The sequence below is a fragment of the Mastigoproctus giganteus genome, chromosome 11 (genome assembly GCF_048544385.1).
Source record: "Mastigoproctus giganteus isolate SK-2022 chromosome 11, ASM4854438v1, whole genome shotgun sequence".
NCBI classification, from domain to species: domain Eukaryota; kingdom Metazoa; phylum Arthropoda; class Arachnida; order Uropygi; family Thelyphonidae; genus Mastigoproctus; species Mastigoproctus giganteus.
This window is the reverse complement of record NC_143585.1, coordinates 21,456,038-21,476,177: the sequence shown is the minus strand read 5'-3', so window position 1 is coordinate 21,476,177 and position 20,140 is coordinate 21,456,038. Positions and strand designations below refer to the sequence as shown.

The 20,140-nt window shown below is 34.0% G+C and overlaps 1 protein-coding gene across 3 annotated transcripts in view; it reads left to right on the top strand.

Annotated features, from left to right (window-relative positions):
• The first annotated feature begins 530 nt into the window (after window positions 1–530).
• Window positions 531–20,140, top strand: part of Oatp30B (Organic anion transporting polypeptide 30B) — a 157,989-nt gene continuing 138,379 nt past the window's right edge. For all 3 annotated transcript variants that reach the window (XM_090385245.1, XM_090385246.1, XM_090385244.1), the window contains exon 1: window positions 531–643. The gene's annotated coding sequence lies outside the window, so the exon portion shown is untranslated. The remainder of the gene's footprint in view (window positions 644–20,140) is intronic.

The window sequence follows — 20,140 nt, the reverse complement described above, 5'->3', positions numbered from 1 at the left end:
AGTATTTAGTCATATTAAATCAAATGCATCCATAACATTTTCATAGTCTAATAAAATGTTTCGTATTTAGTTAAATTTTGTCTTTATTCTTTAACTTTTCAGTGCTAATTCATTTAATGCCTTTTTTTGTTTTTTAATATTACAATTCTAGTTTTATTACCAACAAATTGGTGAATTGCATAATTCTATGAAAGCAATATATATCTCTATTTTAAACTATCACTACTTTTCTGTCTGTCAAGATATTAAACATTCGTAATTCTATCTCGTGATCATGCACATTTTAACTCTAAACTCTTAAAGAATTGTAAGTAAATGTTTTAAAAAGTATGATTATATGTCAATGAACAATTTATACAACCATAACAAACAATTTAATAAACAAATTGCGAAAGCTGCATTTTTTTAATGAACTTTAGTTCAAAATATAGCCAAATTTAAAGATGGCGCTTTAATACATTAAGTATCGCAAAATCACGTTTGTATTTGCGAGAACCTCGCAACAGCTGACAGCTCGTAAATAAGGAAGAGTAGTGTACGTGGAGTGTAATGGGAGCTGAGTGCGAGTAGTTGGAATCTGGAATGCCGTTGTTTGTTATGATGACTTATTGCGTGGAATACGCCGTTTAATACAAGAAACAAGGTAATTGCATTTTATTCATTATTCTGAGGTGTAACACGACGTATAAGTGTATATACACGGATAAAAATACGCTAAATTAGAATGACTGACTTACCAGTTGCTAGGTCAATCGTCTTGCGTGCATTGCACAATAGAATAATACAGTATATTGACATTGGCTTCTGCTCTTCTCAGTTGACGTGCACTGGACATTTGGATTTATTAAAATTAAATAATATCGGTGTCATTTCTGAAATTTGCCACTATCATGTTTTAGAATGTGGAGTGTTAAGTTAGACATGCTACAATATGCCACGTTAGTTAGCTTGTTTCTTTTATTTACCTTTGTTTTATGATCAAGCTCTTGGCGCCTCAGTTGAAGTTTTTATGACACACTTTAACTCTGCTAAGAATTTGGTTATCTTCACACACATGGTTTTTTGAGCATTTCGCAGATAAGAAGATAATAGGCTTCTCAATAACTTGCGGAATATCACATTTCAGAAAAACAATTCATAAGCGAAATAACTAGGACTGGTGTAAAAGAGGAAAAAAAAAAAAAAAGGTATAGGAATTCAGTGAGATTTTCTGTTAGATGTTTGAATAACTATGATGCACAGTTTCTTCCCTTTTGCAGTTTTTATGGTGTGCGCATTTAGTCGTGGTATGAGTTAATAAAACTTAACGATATTTGCTGAATGATTGGGGACTTGGTATAAATTTTCCTCCTCGATTGAGGTCTTGTTTACTCACAAACAGGTGTATTAGTATTTAAACTTAAGAATTAAAATAGCCCAGCGAGAAGTAAACAGTATAGTTTCGGTATACTAATTTCTAAAGCAAAACCGGATCTTGTTTTGACATTTGTTTTTATAAATATAGACATCGCTTCAGTGCATTTATGCCTCCAAACAGTTTCCCAAAAATTCATATATCATATTTCATTGAAGTTTAATTTCTATATAGTTTACAGCCGGGAATGATGCCCTTCGCACAGAGTAGCTAATTTAAATTTTTATGGTCGTGTTGTTCTTTAAAAAAAAAAAGACTAGTTATAGATACTAGTGAAACATTTAAAATTTCATATCTATAACAAAAAAACATTAAAGATATAAGAGATTTTGAAAGGTTTCCTGAAAAAGTTTTACGAAGCCCAAGCAAAGGAGAGAAATACTCTTCAGATGAATGTTGTCAAATGAAAATTGATCTTTTGACTGAGTGTGATTAAGCACTTTTAGCATCTTTTTACTCAAAAAGGGTAGGGAGAAGATTAATTATGAAGCAATCTTATTTTAATAGTCAATTGTTTTAATAATCAGATGAATAAAAATAAATTAAAACTGTCAAGGGATATTCGAATTTATTTATAATAATAAATTAGCTTCTGTCTGAACATATGGGGCTTGATCTCATAATGTGCATACTAGTGTCTGTGTAAGTTACCACGACCACATCCAGCTCCTGTGGTTGTGTTTATTAATCTTGGAAATGTTGACAGGAAACAAAAGGAGCAAAAGAATTCAATCTGTATAATAGGTAAATATCTTTGATATCACTAGTAGAAAGAGGATAGTTTCAGAATATTATACTTGATTGAATGAAGACCAAATGATGTATGAAGTGAATACCCTTCAAGGAAAGTAATTTTATGGTTCTGTTTTGAGATATTTATTCAAATATCTGTATGGCATATGTTAACTTGCAAGTTCCTCCTATGCATACAATTGATGAAGGAAAAGTAATGAGAATTTTCAGGAAAGCAGCATGGTACAGAAAATCCTAGTGCATTTTAAAATTATCTTGAAAACAGGAAATATATTGGAAGACTAGTTGTGTAAATAAGAAAGAATGACATGTTTATTTAGGAAATAATTGTGTATTTAATTCATGCAAATGTGGTACCCATAGAACTTTATTGTTGTCCTGATATGTAGCAATGGACCTGTAGACTTGGTAGCAATAAATTATATTGTATACAAAAGAAAAGGTAAAGAAACCAACATGTAACTCAAAATAAAATGGGTTTGGTTTAGGTATATGCTTTAGGCTGGAAGGTATATGCTGTAGACAAGGTGAGACATAAGTTATTTAATGAGGAGTTTTATTTAGTATTTTCTGATTTTGTGAAATTCTCATTGCTACTGAACCCCTGCCTTTACATTCTGGAACCAAAACTCATTAAGCTGTTGTTTTATTTATTTATTTATTTTTTTGTCTATAGTGTCATTTGGTATCCTGGATACCCTGAATAATTAAAAATGCATGAGGCAGGTTTAATGGAAATCCATTCAGAGCTCTGCATTCAAGAATATTGTTATTCAGAATAAAGCATTTATAAATAGCTAGAGTCTTAGTAATGTGATATGTTTTAGAATAGCTAGCTAACTGCATGAGCTATGGGAAGTGATAAATTTTGGTGTGCTAGATTATATTATCCACACAGAACAGAAATGCCCTATACAATTTTTAGGTGTAGATGGTAGTTTTTCCAAATTTTTAGATAACTTTGCAATTCTGCAGTAGCTCTCCTTCAGTACCAGGAAGAATAATGGAGTCAGTTAAAGAAGTAATGCAGGATCATCTTGATAGTAATGTACACATATGGTAACCACAGCATGGATTTGATAAGGAAAGATCTTGTCTAACTGATTGGTTACTGTGATGCTAATCGAAGACTGCCGTACAACTTTGAGTGATGTGGCTCAAAAAAGTTACTGCTGAAAATAAAGGGACATGTAAGTGGCAGAAGACAGAATGTGTGTATTCATGGACCAGTGTTATTTGTCCAGTCCCTTGGTGTTTGGTGCTGGGCCCCTTACTGTTTTCAGTATTTATTAACAATATTGGTGAATGCATATCAAGCTTAATGTCTGAGTTTGTAGATGACCCAAAGATTGGCAGGGTGGTGCAAGAAGATATAGAAAAATTATGCAGATGGACTAAGACGTGGCAGTTCAGGTTTAACATCAATAAATATAGGGTACTGCATATGGCAAGAGCAACTGCTTGAGTTTTGCCAAACTTTTTATTGAATTTCCTCATAGATGGGTAACATAAGTCGATGTGTCACCAGTGGATCAGCACTGACAGAATTCATATTGGCAATTGTTGGTCAGAGGGAAGGTTTCAAGTTTAGTTTTGGAGTTGCCACTATTTGTGCTATTTATTTAATGAGCAGCAAAAATGATTTAATATGGAACCATACGTGCAATTATTTTTGCCATAAAGATTATGGCTGTGATGAATTGCAGTACCCCACTTACCCAGAGTCAAAGATAACCAGTATGTAGGGCTTTAGTACCTGGATGCAAATAATAAAATGCTGCCCTTCTGAAATATGAAAATAGTAGTATTAATTTTATTTGCCTTTAGAACTAAAATCTGGATGTGACCACTCCAAAATTAACCCAGCCCTTCCATCATGTGTTGGAAATAACAGAGCAAAGAAAAGTCCCAACTCATACTATTTCTTTCTTTTGGATTATAAGGAACCTAGAGTTTCCATCAGAATGTGGTTCTATGGAAAAACATAGTAATAAAATATTTATAGCCCTTAAGAATGAGCATGCACACATGCTCAAAGGAATGTGATGGAAATAACTGAACATCCTGTCTGTCTGTCTTATATTCTGGATTCCTCCTGTGATTTTCATGCTTTTGGGCCTCAAATAATGCACTGAGGGTATGCTGATTTGTGCCATATTCTGAAGTAAAATAGGTTATGTCTCCCATCAGGTGCCTTTTGTTAGATTTCAGTGGAATTCTATGTGAGACACCTTTATTTTCTCCCTTTTTCCATCTGCTTTTCTCCATGTTGAGACATTTTTTCCTTTAATAGTCCATTTGTGGATTCCATGTGCCCTCCAATTTTTTTTATATTTTTTTCCAAAAATATATTTAAACCATTACCTATTTCAAAAAAATTAAAACCAAATTATATTTGGATCGGCCAGGCTATCTGAAAGAAAGTTCATCACCTACGAATTTCACGTTTCTAACCCTCTTTTTGCGATGGTATGTTACATTAATGACTAGCATCACAAATAGAAATATAAACAAAAGATATATTTATTAATAGTTAAGGCAAAGCTAAGTAATATTTGACAAGTGCCCTCAAAATATTCCAAAATGAGCATTTGCAACCTTTATACAACAGTTTTGGCTGAAACATGACAATTATGGCTGAAATGGTATCAGAAGCCCTCAATTTGCTTCAGTTTATCATTTTAAATGGAAAACAAAATGAACCGTTCACCAGGTGCAAACTAATATTTAGTTGAACCGTCTCTGGCCCTGATGACAGCGGCACACTGTTGAGTCATTGACAAGATCAATTTCTTAAGATAATCAACTGATAGTTTGCGATTTCAAACATGAATTATGGTTTCCTGAAATTCACCAAGGGTCTTTTGGTTTCTTTCTGGCAACTGCAGATTCCACATGATGCCAACAGTTCTCTATAGAATTCAGATCTAGGCTGTTTCCTGGCCAGCTAAGAGTTATAATGGACCGTTCTTTTAACCATTTTTTTTCACCTGTAACAAATGTAAATAAATTACTGTCGAACTGATTACAAGTAAAAAGTTACTGTCGACTGATTACAAGACACTCTATAAGCAATATAATGGGTAGAACATCCTACCTCGCGTAAAGCAACAATAGCATTCTTTCTTTGTGGTGTAAACTGTTTGTTTTTTATTTGGTTTTTAGGAGCATTAGCAACTAAGGCCATATTGCTCCGGGGATATGCGGTGGTCATTCCCTGACCTTTCCGCATCCTTCGTATTTGGTGGTCACAGGCTCGAACCCTGGTCTAATCAAGAAACGTGTGCTACGCACTGCTGCTCCTGCCCACTTGGCTACGGAGGTGCTGTGGCATCAACTGCACATAACTCGCCATCCTGACACAAGCAGGAATGACTGCAACTCTTGCAGAGCGTGCTTATGTAGCTGAAAGTAACAGCTGATGCAATATTACATCATCACCTACGTGTGTCAATGTTATCTTATGCAATCTGTATGAAATATTGGCATATACTTATATTATTCAGATGATAATTAAAATTAAGGAGTGATGCACTTTCTTTGAACACCAGTGTATATATTTTTATTTATTACTTAAACTTTAAATACACTGAATTTCCTATCAGTATGGGTCCCAAAATCTCACAGTGCTTTGTTGATGATAACATAACTAACTGTTGGCTTTGGATAGTGTAGGCTGGCATTAGCTGCATGAACTGACAAGCCCAGCCATGTGGTATCTGACAGTATCATCCCTTTCACAACCAATCAGTTCTGCTTTGCATGCCAGGATGAGTACAACTGATATGCATGGCTCATAGGCTACCTTATATACTAGTTGGAGTCACTTGTTTATCTGGGCAAATTTAATGGACTATTAAAACAGTTCTTTTAGTTTATTTTACAGGGTAATAATAAAACTGAAGCCCAACAACAATCTCATACTATGGATGAACACAGTGGTACAAAAATGAAAGCAGAAGCTGATCCGGTAGACTCTCTCCATGACACCAAGTCAAGATCACCCTGATTGCCAAGCCACTGCTCACTCTGTAGTACAAGAGTTTGTACAGGTGTGCATGTTGTAATTATGAGCAGAATGTGTTCATTCTTGAACTGTACCTTGCACTGAAATCATATTCTTGTATTAGTGAAGAATTTAACAATGTATATCCTGGGTAGGAAATATCAATACAAAGACTAAAAAAAAACTACTAATACTACTTTATTTAACATTCTAAACACTGTGAAACACAAATACTATATCTCATGGTGCTTAATGTTGATATTGGCTCTTTCCCGCTTATGCTCATATTGTCTACATTTAATTCCTGTTTCTATCCTTGTCATTACACATTTCTTCAATATGTTATTTGTTTCCTTATCTTGATTTAGATTTTTTTTGCAGTACTTTGGGGTTCAATCCATAACCAATTCCTTGTTCCATAATTATATAGTTCCTGTGTTATATAGTTTTCCATTTCAGCTTACTCAACTGCTCTGATTAAATATAGTACTAGTTTTTCCTTCATCAGTAATGTTTTACTTTATCCTTGTTATAATTTTATTTACTTGTCATTAGTTAGCATTGAGTATTAACATGGAAGAATAATGCAAGGAAGTAAAGCTTATTTAGAATCTTCTATTAAAAAAAATTGTGCTAAAACTTACTGTGGAGGAATTATTTTCATTCTCAAATTTTTAATAGAAAAACTATGGAATATAACTTTCATTAAAGAAGCGCTGTAAGTTGCGGATGAATAAACAATAGTTTCAGTATAAAAGATTAGCAAAAAAAAAGTCAAAATGACCTCAATATGTGCCAACAGAGTTAGATTTCTTTAGCATGAATCTTTGTAATGAAAGTATAAAGGTATTTTCTGATCATATAGAATGATATTTTGATTATTTAATAATTGGTGGCTAAATTGACTATTGTTACTTTACAGAAATTATTGGCATTTACTAGATGACCCTATTTTTTGGTTGTGCTTACAATTTAACCTATTTTTATGTTATTATATGTATATTTTTCTGTAACCTTTATCCCGAATGGATAGTGATTTGGAATGTATATTTATAAGGATTGGGAGTTGATTGCTTGTAGTGAATAAGTATTGCACTGTATAAAAATAAAAGGATGTGTTCTAGAACATGCGGTGAAAAGTAGCAGGAATAAGAAGTTATGTTTAATATTATGTAGGTTTTCCTGTTGGAAACTGTTTTTGAAATTATTTTGTGATGTGGACACTTGTCCATTCTCACAGTTTTATCTTTCTCAAATGTTATTTAGTGATATGACTAAATTTATTTCTCTTTCAATTAATTTTAATTTTATGATGTTTACTGAGTATCTATGAGATGGAATATTTCTTAATGTCACCAACAAACATGGGTAAGGTCGAAGCATGTAATAGAGCAAGCCTGTCATCATGCAAAAAAAAGAATAAATTGAAATTTTTTTTTTTTTTTTTTTTTTATTATACTTGGCTAAAATAAAATGTATAAAGAGTTTATGGGAGAAAATTTTGAAAATAATACATTAGTTTTTATCCTGATATTATGCTTTAATTTATTCTTATCAATTTCAGCATATTAAGATAAAATCTAATAATGTGACTCTTATTATTATTAGCCATAAGGTGCAAGGAAGCCTGAGGCTTATGCTGCACCAGCTAGAAAAAAAATTTTGAATTACTGTGTGTGTGTGTGTAGTAGAAGGGAATCACTAAGAAAGAGAAGAATGATGATATTTCAGGACCCTAGATGTGCCAAACCCATACTCACCAGTTGTGAGCAATATATATATATATATATATATATATATATATATATATATATGATAATTAAAATAAATATGATATTTAAATAAAATCATCAGCCAGTAGTACGGCAATAATGCAGAGCGAAATGAAACCCAAAATAATATAACTAAACAAACAGGGAAGGGAAAGTAGAGATAATAGGACAAAAAGGTAGTCGATGATCCCCTATATAATTTATTAAACCCAATTAATAAAAAACGATATAAATTTAAATAATGCCAATTATAAATAATTTAGCGGTACCGCCCTTGAAGGTACCAGTTCCAAAAGACGTGAAATATCACCAAAAAAGGGTTAAAGAAACTACCAAAAAACTAAAATATCAAAATAATAGACTGACCATCATGCCCCATATCGACAGAGGACCACGAGGCCAATAATGGTCATGGAATTCTTTTCCGAGGCCAATAATGGTCATCTATTCTTTTCCTTTCTATTATATAAGCTGGTTAAGCTTGCATTATGTCAGTGGTGTGGCTCTGATCAAGAGTGCTGTCTGTTCTATAGATTATTTTTCGCTGCATAAGGACCACCGCCATGCAAATCCTCTGCATTGGTTGATCTATCGGAGAATGGAGGGGTGGTTTGGTTCTTCGATATTTCTGCCTTTGCGATGATTTGTATGACGATTGAAATGCAGCGATTCCATGACCATTATTGGCCTCGTGGTCCTCTGTCGATATGGGGCATGATGGTCAGTCTATTATTTTGATATTTTAGTTTTTTGGTAGTTTCTTTAACCCTTTTTTGGTGATATTTCACGTCTTTTGGAACTGGTACCTTCAAGGGCGGTACCGCTAAATTATTTATAATTGGCATTATTTAAATTTATATCGTTTTTTATTAATTGGGTTTAATGACTTAATTGACTAAATTATATAGGGGATCATCGACTACCTTTTTGTCCTATTATCTCTACTTTCCCTTCCCTGTTTGTTTAGTTATATTATTTTGGGTTTCATTTCGCTCTGCATTATTGCCGTACTACTGGCTGATGATTTTATTTAAATATCATATTTATTTTAATTATCAGATATAATTAGGCATCATGTGGAGGATGTGCAATTGCTGCCTCTAATGATAGCTACATAGCCATATTTATTTATTTTTATTACTTTTACTTAACTTTTACCTCACATAATATATATATATATATATATATAAATCATTGATGGGAATCATTTTAGTTTAGCCAATGCCATAAAAAAATTTGTATTTATTCATTGATTTTAAAATTCTAAATAACTTTTTTATCGTTTTTTTGGAACTTCTGCATTTTATTACTTTAAACAATAGTTTTGGAACGTATTGATCACCATTAACAGGCACTTTTTTATTTCTTTTTTAAGTATATATAGAAGGCTACCAAATATACATTGCATATCAGATCCAATCACCTCCATTGATTGACTGTCTCTGAAGAGTTTTATTTACAGGAATATTCCTGGCTTATACCATTCAAATAAAACTCAGTTATAATGCATATTCACAGACTTTAACATAAAAAAAAAAAAAAAAAAAAATCTGTTTTTAATTCCTTATCTTGTGCATCAACTGGATCTTATTAAAAATCATTAGATGATATTAACATTAAAAAGTAAATGTTAATTTCTTAACTGCATAGTATTGTTTTTCTTAAATTTTCCCAGTTTTTTGATTAATCTGGGTTAAATTTTCTATATTGAAATTTTCCCCGTATAGTATTTTGATTAATCTGGATGATACTGGCTTGATCCAAAGCATGTGCCAAGTTTACACGTTTAACAGCTTATTTTATTATTACTTTTTTTTTTTTTTTTAAGCCACTCACTCTGCAGGCTAAAGAGTTATAGAACTTTCTATTTTGGCATCTTCCCAATAAATGCTAGGAGCAATTCAGAGCTCACCTTACTGTCAAGGTTCTGTACAAGGACACTTACAAGAGCCATCTTAGTTCATTTCATGCACTTTTGTTCTTTCAAGTCAAATAATCCCCTCTTACTTTGCAATTAAATACATAATGCAAAGCATGTTTAAATTGTTAATTTAATTTGGTTGCATCAATTTTGTTGAATGTTTATGTATTACACAAGTAATTTTTTCTCATGATAAAAATTTCTGTTATTCAAGTATATATATTGTAAATAATATTGTTTGTTTATATATATATGAACAGCATATTAAGATAAATTTTTTTATGGATGAAATGCAATGCCTTTTGGGATAATACCATCATGTGTGTTATATTGTGCCTAAAGCACAGTAGTTAGTATTAGGGACAGTATTAATTAATAAAGGGCAAAGCAATGCAAAGAAGCCCAGTTCATGTAGCATCAGAAAGTGTGTAAATAGCTATAAATTATACTTCTGTAATTTCATTACACATACTCCACATGTGGAGTCGGCTGTTAGGGCACAATTTTATAAAATTAGGTTATGTAAATGCATTGCTGTGTTATCTGTTCACATAACTTATTAGAAAAATAAAATAGTTATTTTTGTTTGAAATGTTTATACCATCTTGAAAATAAGTTAGTAACTACAGGCTCCTTTATTTGTACTAAAGGAAATTTCTTTTGTATTGCAGAGAGGACCTCATATTTGTAAATAAATTTTATTCATGAATGTAATTAAAATTTTACTATATTTTCACAAGAAAAATATAGGTTTTGTATTTCAACACGATATTCAGAATTTACTTGAGTCTGCATGATGTTCTGATTTTAGTTTTATGAAGAAGAGGTATGGACCCCTCCCTGCTACCAATAAAATTCAAAATTGGCTGATTTTTTCCTTCAGTCTAAGAAGTGGGCTAATAATTGAGTGATGGTACTACTCTGATCTCATTGATGTCTTGCAAAGTACTACGTATTTTGAAGGACAGTGGGCCGACCGGGCTAGCCGAGTGGGTAAAGTACCTGCCCGGCAACCCAAAGGTCGCGGGTTCGATTCCCGCCTCGGGCTTGGATCAAAGTACTGCAAAAACCTTGGGAGGTGCAATATGGCCACAGAAGCCGATGCGCCAACAACTACCAAATCAAAAAAAAAAAAAAAAAAGAAGGACAGTAATGAAACATTAAAATGAAGTTTGGATACTATATAGGCTCTGTATTTTGTCACATAAAATCTCAATTTCTGTATACAAAAGGGAAATTCTCATATTCTCTAGGATAGTGAAATACTGGAATGCACACAGAAGCTAATTAAATCATGGAAGCACTGCATTTGGATGCATTCAAAAAACCACACCTAGTTTCAGATGTACCTTATATTTTTAACTGAGCTGAATGACAATTCTTATTTGCTACCCTATAAAATAAATCAGCCTTCCATAGAAAAAATATACTGCTGGCCATATAAAGTGTGGTATATTAGTACTATATAAATTTAGATGGTTATAATTTGTAATTAAAGGAATTGAATCGAAGTGAGGAGGTTCTGGATTTAGATTAAATACAGGTGAAAACTGTATGGCAATTTAAATACCTGGGTGCAGTTATTCAGGCTGATGGATCATCTGCACAGGAAATTGAGAGAAGATAGGGTAGAAAGGTCATAGGAATGCTTAATTCTGTGCTATGGAATAAAAATATTATTAACAAAACTAAACATCAAATATATAATGCAATATTACAAAGTGTTTTATTATATGGATGTGAGACTTGGACCTTAACTGAAAGACAAAAAAATAAACTACTGGCTGTTGAGATGGATTTTTGGCAAAAATCAGCAAGAAAGTCTAGGACTGAAAAAGTTAGAAATGATGTGATAAAGAATACAATGAATGTCCAAAAAACCATCAGTAATAAAATAGAGGAGAAAAGATTGGAGTGGTTTGGCCATGTGAAGAGAATGGAGGATGACAGATTGCTCAGAGGAGCCATGGAGAAGGAAAAAGAGGAAGACCAAGAAGGACGTGAATAGAGGGTGTGAAAGCAGCCACGAATAGAAGAGGACTGGTAGACGGAGATTGGGAAGATAGAAGAAAATGGAAAAAAAGAATAAAGGAATGACTTTTCAATGTTAGGTTGAGGAGAACCATTGTAATAACAGAATAAATCCTAAGAAGAAGGGAAAAAGGAATTGGCAATAAATTAAGAAAATTAAAAGCTTTTTTTTTTTTTTCTCATATGAAATTTTTAAAATCTGATACTAGTGTAATTTTGTTGAGTTTGCGAATTCTTATGTTGGGGTGATGCAGTTTTCTGTAATTATTCATTAAATGAACACTTCTCATAATGAGTAACAGAATTGAAGACCATAACAGTTAGAAGAAAATTTATCCAAAAGAGGATCTTATTTTAATTTATTAGTGGTTAGGCATCAGAAAAATAGCATTCCAAGTCGTGCAGCCCTGTATGATGCTGGAAAGATGCCAAAAAAAAAAAAAGCATCCTCATAAATTTATTATATGCAAGATGTCTATGCAAATTTAATATACTTCATTCACAGTTCTGATTACATTCATTTGCCATATGTTTTCATCAAACATAAAGCATAATTATAATTACAAAGTAAATTTGTAATTGAATATGCTCCATTGTTTCATCTATAAAATAGGTTAATTTTGCAAGTATTGTATCTTGGGAAATGTGTTTACTTTCACTAGCTTGTCCCTTGGGATTCCCAGACATTTGTGGAAACTGCCAAGTCTATAAATATAAAAATACCTTGCATATTTGGACTTGAATAATATCACCTCCCCATTTTATAAAGAGAATGCATTTCAGTTTATTGTTGAAAGTGAAGGAGCATGATATTTATAGCTTACAAGTTAAGAAAATTATTAATAATAGCAGTTACACTATTGAACTTAAATTGTTACTTTTCTTGCAACTTTATGTTAATTATTGGAGTCCATCTAAATGGTGTATGATCTAAAAATTTTAGTTTTTCATCTTTTAAACACTTTAGACATTAATTTGTAACTTTTTTTTTTGTTAAGTACTTAATAGGACTTCAAAAATAAAAGTAGTATTAAATATTTTGATCTTTTATATTTGAATTGTTTCCACTTGATGTTGTTAATTATCTTTACCACACTGATATTTTGTTTTACCAGTGGTGTTACTAATCATCCACTTCTACTTTTAACTTTATAACACTTCCCACCTGAACCATATTTGGCAAGTAAACTATTCTAGTGATTTATAACACCTTCTGAATGTCGAATGTAATAACATCCAGGCCATTTGTTACACCCTAAGACTTTGCTTCCCCCCACATTCTTCTCTCTTCTACTAGTAAGAATGTAACTTCATGCATTTTCTGACCCCTGTTAGGACTTTATATTCCTCTGTAAGGTTCTCCAACCCCCAATGTTTACTTGCCAAGCTGTTTGTGATCTGCACTATCTAATTACAAATCACACCAGAACAGTTAGCACTGATCACGCTTTTTTAAACATTGTAATTGTTAGTAGTGGCATATGATGCAAGAAAGCAAGCTTGTAAAGCTTCTGTCAACCCCCCAATCACCTGTCCATCCCTCTAATAATTTGTCTAGTTCTTCATTAAATTTATTCAAACTATGCACCTCCATAGCAACAGATTGAAGTTTGTTCCAATAATCAATCACCTGCTGGATGAAGGAAAGCCCCCTGCACATCTATCCTGTAAACATCCTTCCCCAATTTGAATTTATGACCCCTTCATTTAGTTTGAGTAAGAGAAAGAATGCCATTAGCATTGAGCTTGCTCAATCCGTTCAGAGCCTTAAACACCTCAATCAGATCACCTCTTAGGTACTTAGTCTCCAGTTCTGTGCCTTTCTAGGTATGTCTCCCAGATTGAAATAGAGTATTACAACTGCACTCCATAATCTTATATAAAGGGATAATGACATATTTCCCCCTCCTTGTCAAATAAATCATGGATAGTAAACCATGCAAACTGTATGCTAAACTTCATCTTTGATCTGTAGTCATTATGGCAATCCTAGAATAACTGATCAATGTGTGGTACTACACTGAGAGTAGTGGAAAATGAAAAAGACATCTGGGTAATTGTGCAGTCAGATATGAAATTCTCTGAGCAGTGTATAGACCCTTGGCCAGGACAGCTCACAGGGTTTTGTCAATGATATACAGAAACTTTTCTAGCAAGGATATGGAGGTGATTACATTACCCCCTTATACAAGGCCATGGTTAAGTTGCATCTTGAATATTGTATACAGGTCTGGAGGCCTCACTTTAGGAGGGATGTAGAACTGCTGGAATGGGTGCAGAGAAGAGCAACCAGATTGTTAAAGGGAACAAAGTGGTGCTCTTAGCTAGAAAGGCTTCATTTCAGCAAATTACTGCATCTGAAGACTGGGTACCTGCAAGGATTTCTGATTGAGAGGTTTAAGGCTTTGAATAGATTGAGTAAGCTCAGTTCTGATGGCATCCTTCCTCTTCTTCAGACTACACACATGAGGGGACATAAATTAAAATAGGATGAATGCAGAGGATGTCTGGATGTGGTTGATCATTAGAATAAACTTCCATCTGTTATTGTGGAATTGGGTTGTTTGAATGAATTCAAAAAATAACTCGACAAACTATTGGAGAGGATAAACAGGTGATGTGGGAATTTTTTCGTTTTTCAGCTGATGCTTAATAAGATTTTTCTTGCATCATCATTTGCCATTACTAATATTAATAATATCAAGTACATGCATAAAGCTTACTTCAATTGCATTTAATGATATTAGTGAACCAGAAAGTTCCAAGTGCAAAAAACTTTGTACAGATCATTCTGATGCCCATATTTTTTAAAATAAATGTATTTTGTGCTATAGAACTACTCTATTCAGCCACCTCTTTTTCTTTTTAAAAAAAAAAAAAAAAAAAAATTTTTTTCATTGGTTTTGATATTAGAAATTTCCATTATGGTGTCATTATGACTTGTGCCTGAGTCTTCCAGGCTAAACCCCCCCTCCCCCATCTAATACAGATCAAGGGACAAATTATATTATGATTTATAAACAGGATCCCAACTTTCTTCTAATAACTGCTAGTTGGGGGGGATACAAGGACTAATAGATTAACAGTAGCCACTGGCAGAGGTGGAAGTGATTCTTGCACTGCTTCTATTCAAATGAGCAGAAGTCTGAAAAACAAGATGCAGGATATTTCAGAGACTGCTGGTAGTCATTGCGTTACAAGTAAACACATGGGTTGTGTTAGGGTAGCTAAGAATAGAAACAGGTGCATGTATACCTGCGTGTACACCAATGCTAGGAGTTTGGTAAATAAATTTGATGAATTTGAGGTATTGCTCAAAACATCAAAGGCAGATATTGTTGGGATATCAGAGACGTGGTGTCACACAGATATAAGTAATGCGGAACTGGAATTTGGGGAATACAATGTATATAGAAAGGATAGACAGGACAGGAGGGGAGGAGGGGTTATGATATTAATTAAGAAACACATAAAGTCAAAGGAAGTGAAGCCAGTTGACATCGATGGACAGGGCAGTGTCGAGTCAGTTTGGTGTGACATAAGCATAGGGAAATCAAAATTGAGAGTAGGAGTGTGCTATAGGCCTAATGACTCTGATGAGTATAATAATATATTGTACAGGGAAATAGAGTGGGCCAGTAAATCAGAGAGTCTTATAATGGGGGATTTTAATTTCCCAGATATTGACTGGAATTTGTGGGTTGGTCACTCGCACACTAGCAAGGCTTTTGTGGATTTATTGGATGATTGTTTTCTACATCAGCATGTTCGTGAGGCAACAAGAGGGAGCAATACTCTTGATCTGATTATCAGTAGTGATTCTTCATGCATTAAGAACCTGCAGATAAATGAACCACTAGGTGGCAGTGATCACAGTGTGTTGAAGTGGGATTTACTCAAGGAGGTAACTACCATCAGAGGTAAAGGGAAGGGCTTTTGTTTTCGTAAAGGCGACTATGATGGTCTGAGACAGTATTTAAATTCTATACAGTGGGACCAACTGATGATGTTACCAACAGCAAACTCAAAATGGGAAGCATTCAAGGAACTAATCTTGGTGGCTACCAGGCTTTACATACCAACTAAGAAATATTGTTCAAGGTTTAGGCCTAAATGGTTGTCAGATGGACTAATGAGACATGTGGCAGAGAAGAAAAATGCATGGGATACATACAAATTAATGGGTGACATGGAAGCCTATGATAGATATAAGTTGGTCTGTAACCAAGTCACAAAGGAGATTAGGCAGGCAAAGGCAGACTACGAAAAATCCTTGGCAAAGGATGCAAAGAAAAACAGAAAGGAGTTCTTTACATACTTGAACTCGAGAAGGAAAGGGATGAATCAGATTGGTCCACTGGATATTGATGGTTCAACAGTTGAGGATCCTGCTCAGGTGGCTAACAATCTAAACGAGTATTTTGCATCTACATTCACGCATGAGGAGTTATTCAGGAAGGAGAATGATGTAGGTAAAGTAAACATTGGCAGTGAGCTGGATGATTTTGTAATAACCGAGAGGAAAGTGGAGGAGAGATTGTTGAGGATAAACATAAAAAAGGCACCTGGGGTGGATGGGATCTATCCAGTTATATTAAAGGAGGCAGCAAAGGAAGTATGCAAACCCCTAGCCATAATTATGAGAACTTCTTTGGACTCAGGGGAGGTACCCATAGACTGGAGATGTGCAAATGTAACCCCAATTCACAAAGGAGGATCAAAGGCTGACACAAGTAATTATAGACCTGTTAGTTTAACTTCTGTTCCAGGTAAATTAATGGAGGCACTGGTTAAAGAAGCACTGCAGGATCATCTAGACAAGAATTCAGTTATAGCTCAGACGCAGCATGGTTTTGTTAAGGGCAGGTCTTGCCTGACCAATTTGATTGGATACTATGATGTAGTCACAAAAGAACTGGATGCAGGGAATAACTTTGATATTATATATTTGGATCTCAGAAAGGCTTTTGATACTGTTGCACATGGAAGACTGCTGCACAAATTGGAGCAGTGTGGCATTGGAGGCAAATTGCTGCTATGGATAAGGGGATGGTTGAGTGGCAGAAGACAGAGAGTGGTAATCAATGGACACTGCTCAACGTGGACTAATGTTATTAGTGGAGTTCCTCAAGGTTCAGTGTTGGGTCCATTGTTGTTTTCGGTGTTTATGAATGATATTGATGATGGGATATCAAGTTTAATGTCTAAGTTTGCAGATGATACAAAGGTTGGCAGGGTCGTTAAGGACACTACTGACGCTATGCTGCTGCAACAGGATCTGGAAAGGTTGAACAGATGGGCTGAGAGGTGGCAAATGAAGTTTAACATTGACAAATGTAAAGTACTACATATGGGTAACAGTAACCCCAGAGCAATGTATCAACTCTGCGGTACTACACTGACAGTGGTGGAGAATGAAAAGGACCTGGGGGTAATTGTGCAGGCAGATATGAAGTTCTCTGAGCAGTGCAGACGAGCTGCAAGAGTAGCTCATGGTGTCTTGTCAATGATATACAGGAATTTTTCTAGCAGGGATAAGGAGGTGATTATTCCCTTGTATAAGGCAATGGTTAGGCCACATCTTGAGTACTGTATACAGGTCTGGAGGCCTCATTTCAAGAAGGATGTAGAGCTGCTGGAACGGGTACAGAGAAGGGCAACAAGATTAGTAAATGGAACAAAGGGTTGCTCTTACGAAGAAAGGCTTAAGTTTTGCAAATTACAGAGTCTGGAGACTAGGCACCGGCGAGGTGATCTGATAGAGGTGTATAAGGCTTTGAATGGTTTGAGCATGCTCAATGCCAATGGGATTCTTCATCTTTCTCAGAATAATCACCTCAGAGGGCATAAATTCAAATTGAGGAAGGACGGATGTCGGATAGATGTGCGGAAATTTGCCTTTGGCTGGTTGGTCGAACCGACTTCCATCACTTGTTGTTGAAGTTGATAGCCTAAACAAATTTAAAGCTCAACTGGACAGGTATTTCGACCGAACGGAGGGGTGAAATGGGAGAGGTTTTTTTTTTTTTTTTTTTTTTGGCTGATGCTGAATAAGCTTGCTTTCTTGCATCATATGCCTCTACTAATGCTAATGCTACTATTCACATTTTATTTTGTGTAAGCATTAATTTTTTTTATGATGTAGTTGATTTAAAATAGTGTAATTCCATCTGACCTACTAGTGGTGTAAAGGATATGCAATCTCAGATTATGGTAAAATGATGTATGAGTGAAAATACTTTCTTTGGTCAGGCTCATTTAGGAAATAAAGTTGCAGGGAAGTTTTTGTCTTGTATTTGTCTGTATGTATATCTAGAAGATTGTGGTTCCATTGGATCAGTGACAAGAGGCTTTGTATTACACCATTAGTACCTTGTTAATTTCTTCCCTTCCTGCTCTCCTAGTCTTTATTCCTTTGTCAAATGTGATCCAAGGAAACAAGTGATGAGTATGAATTTTATTATCCTTCATGTTATACTTAAACAGTTATTTCTTCCTTTTCAAAATTTCACTAATTTTAGCATGCCAAAACTCAATTGATGCTATTTACATCAAGAAGATAGATTGAAGCAATATTTTTCTTAGAAAAAGAGGTGAAGGCATTTAAAACAACCAAGGATGTATATATTTTTTTTTTTTTTTTTCAGTTTAAAAAATCTAGTTTTGCCAAACAATATTTCTTATATAAATTTTAAAAGGTGCTTATATTATAATTTTTATATAAAAAAAATTAAATAATCTCAATTTGTTTTTCTTCTGTTTGTATTTTCAGTGTATTCAGTATTGTAATTTTAATTCTTTCATGTATTATCTATGGTTTATTGACCATGCTGCAACTGGGTTAATGGGCCACTTCTTGGTTTGCTCAGTGTGCATTGGATAAAATAATACCAGTGCACTGTCCTGCTATCCTTTACCCACTTTCTTAGTTTATAGCTGAGCAGAAAAGTTTTATTTCTAAAATTCTTATTTCCTGAAATGGTTTCTAGTTCATATTCTGCTTTTATTGTCATTATCAGACATTAACAAACTTATGAAGTACATTTGTTGTGATGCGAACGATAATTGGACTTAAGTTGTTTCAATACTTGGAATTAAAGAAATGTGTAGTGGTGGATAATTCAGTCAAAAATATATGTTGAAACCTTTGATTGAAAATGTGTTTTTTTCCATAAGATTTCAAATATGTATTGTTCACTAATTACTGAGCTTTTAAAAGCATTGAGTTTCATGATGAGTATAACCAGTGCATGTACATATTTTATTAAAAAATGTTTTCTTTTATGGCATCAGTCATGATTTAGACTGATGGTATATAACTGTCAGAACTAACCTGTAGTGTTAAAAATAATTTTTTTTTTTTTTTTTTATTCTTTATTGTAAATTTCTTAAGAAATGTAACTAGTTTCAAATACTTTCTGTGTAGAATTATTTGAAATATTCTTCATTAATGTATTATACTTGGGGAATGATAGACTAATAGAAGTGGTACAACATTTTCTAGTGCTATCAAGGTGGTGTTAGGTGGGCTATAAAACTTCTAGTTTGACTGGGGAAATACAATTTGAGCAATTTCAGACAGTGGCAATATACATTCTCATAGTGCTTCTGTTGTGACATGCAGCAGTCATTCTAGACTGGGTGTGGAGGAATTACAAGGTTGGGGAATGGGGAGGGTGTTTGGAATTGCACGGTTTGTTGGGGTCCTCATGGGACAAGCAGACGTGGGTTATGGGTTAATAAGAGCAAAAAACGGGCACACTTACCTGTATTATGCACTAATGCTAGGAGCATACTGTCATATAAATTAGTACATTAGCATCATTTCTGTATGCAGTAAAACCTACCAAAGTTGTGTAGTGGCATCATTACATAACATCTCATATTGTGAATTCCTTCATGAGTTGTCTATCTCATTATTGCTCACATAAATAATGCTTGCCCAGTAGAGAAGACCGTTGTTACCTATTTTCAGTTTCTGGGATATTTCATCGGTCAGTGGGATAGTACCCCGATGGTATAACAGCTTGCAGCCCAGTTGTGAATTAATTTCACAATATGAGAGATCTGCCAAGTGAGGTCTAGTTTAATATGTGTAAGATTTAGGGCTAAAAAGCCTCAGGTAGGGCTCAGGGATAAAAATCCTCAGGTTTATTTACTATGCTAGGAGCAGAGTAAATAAACCTTAAATTCAGAATATTGTAGTCAAGGATTTTTTTTTTTTTTTTTTTTGGCTTAGTGCC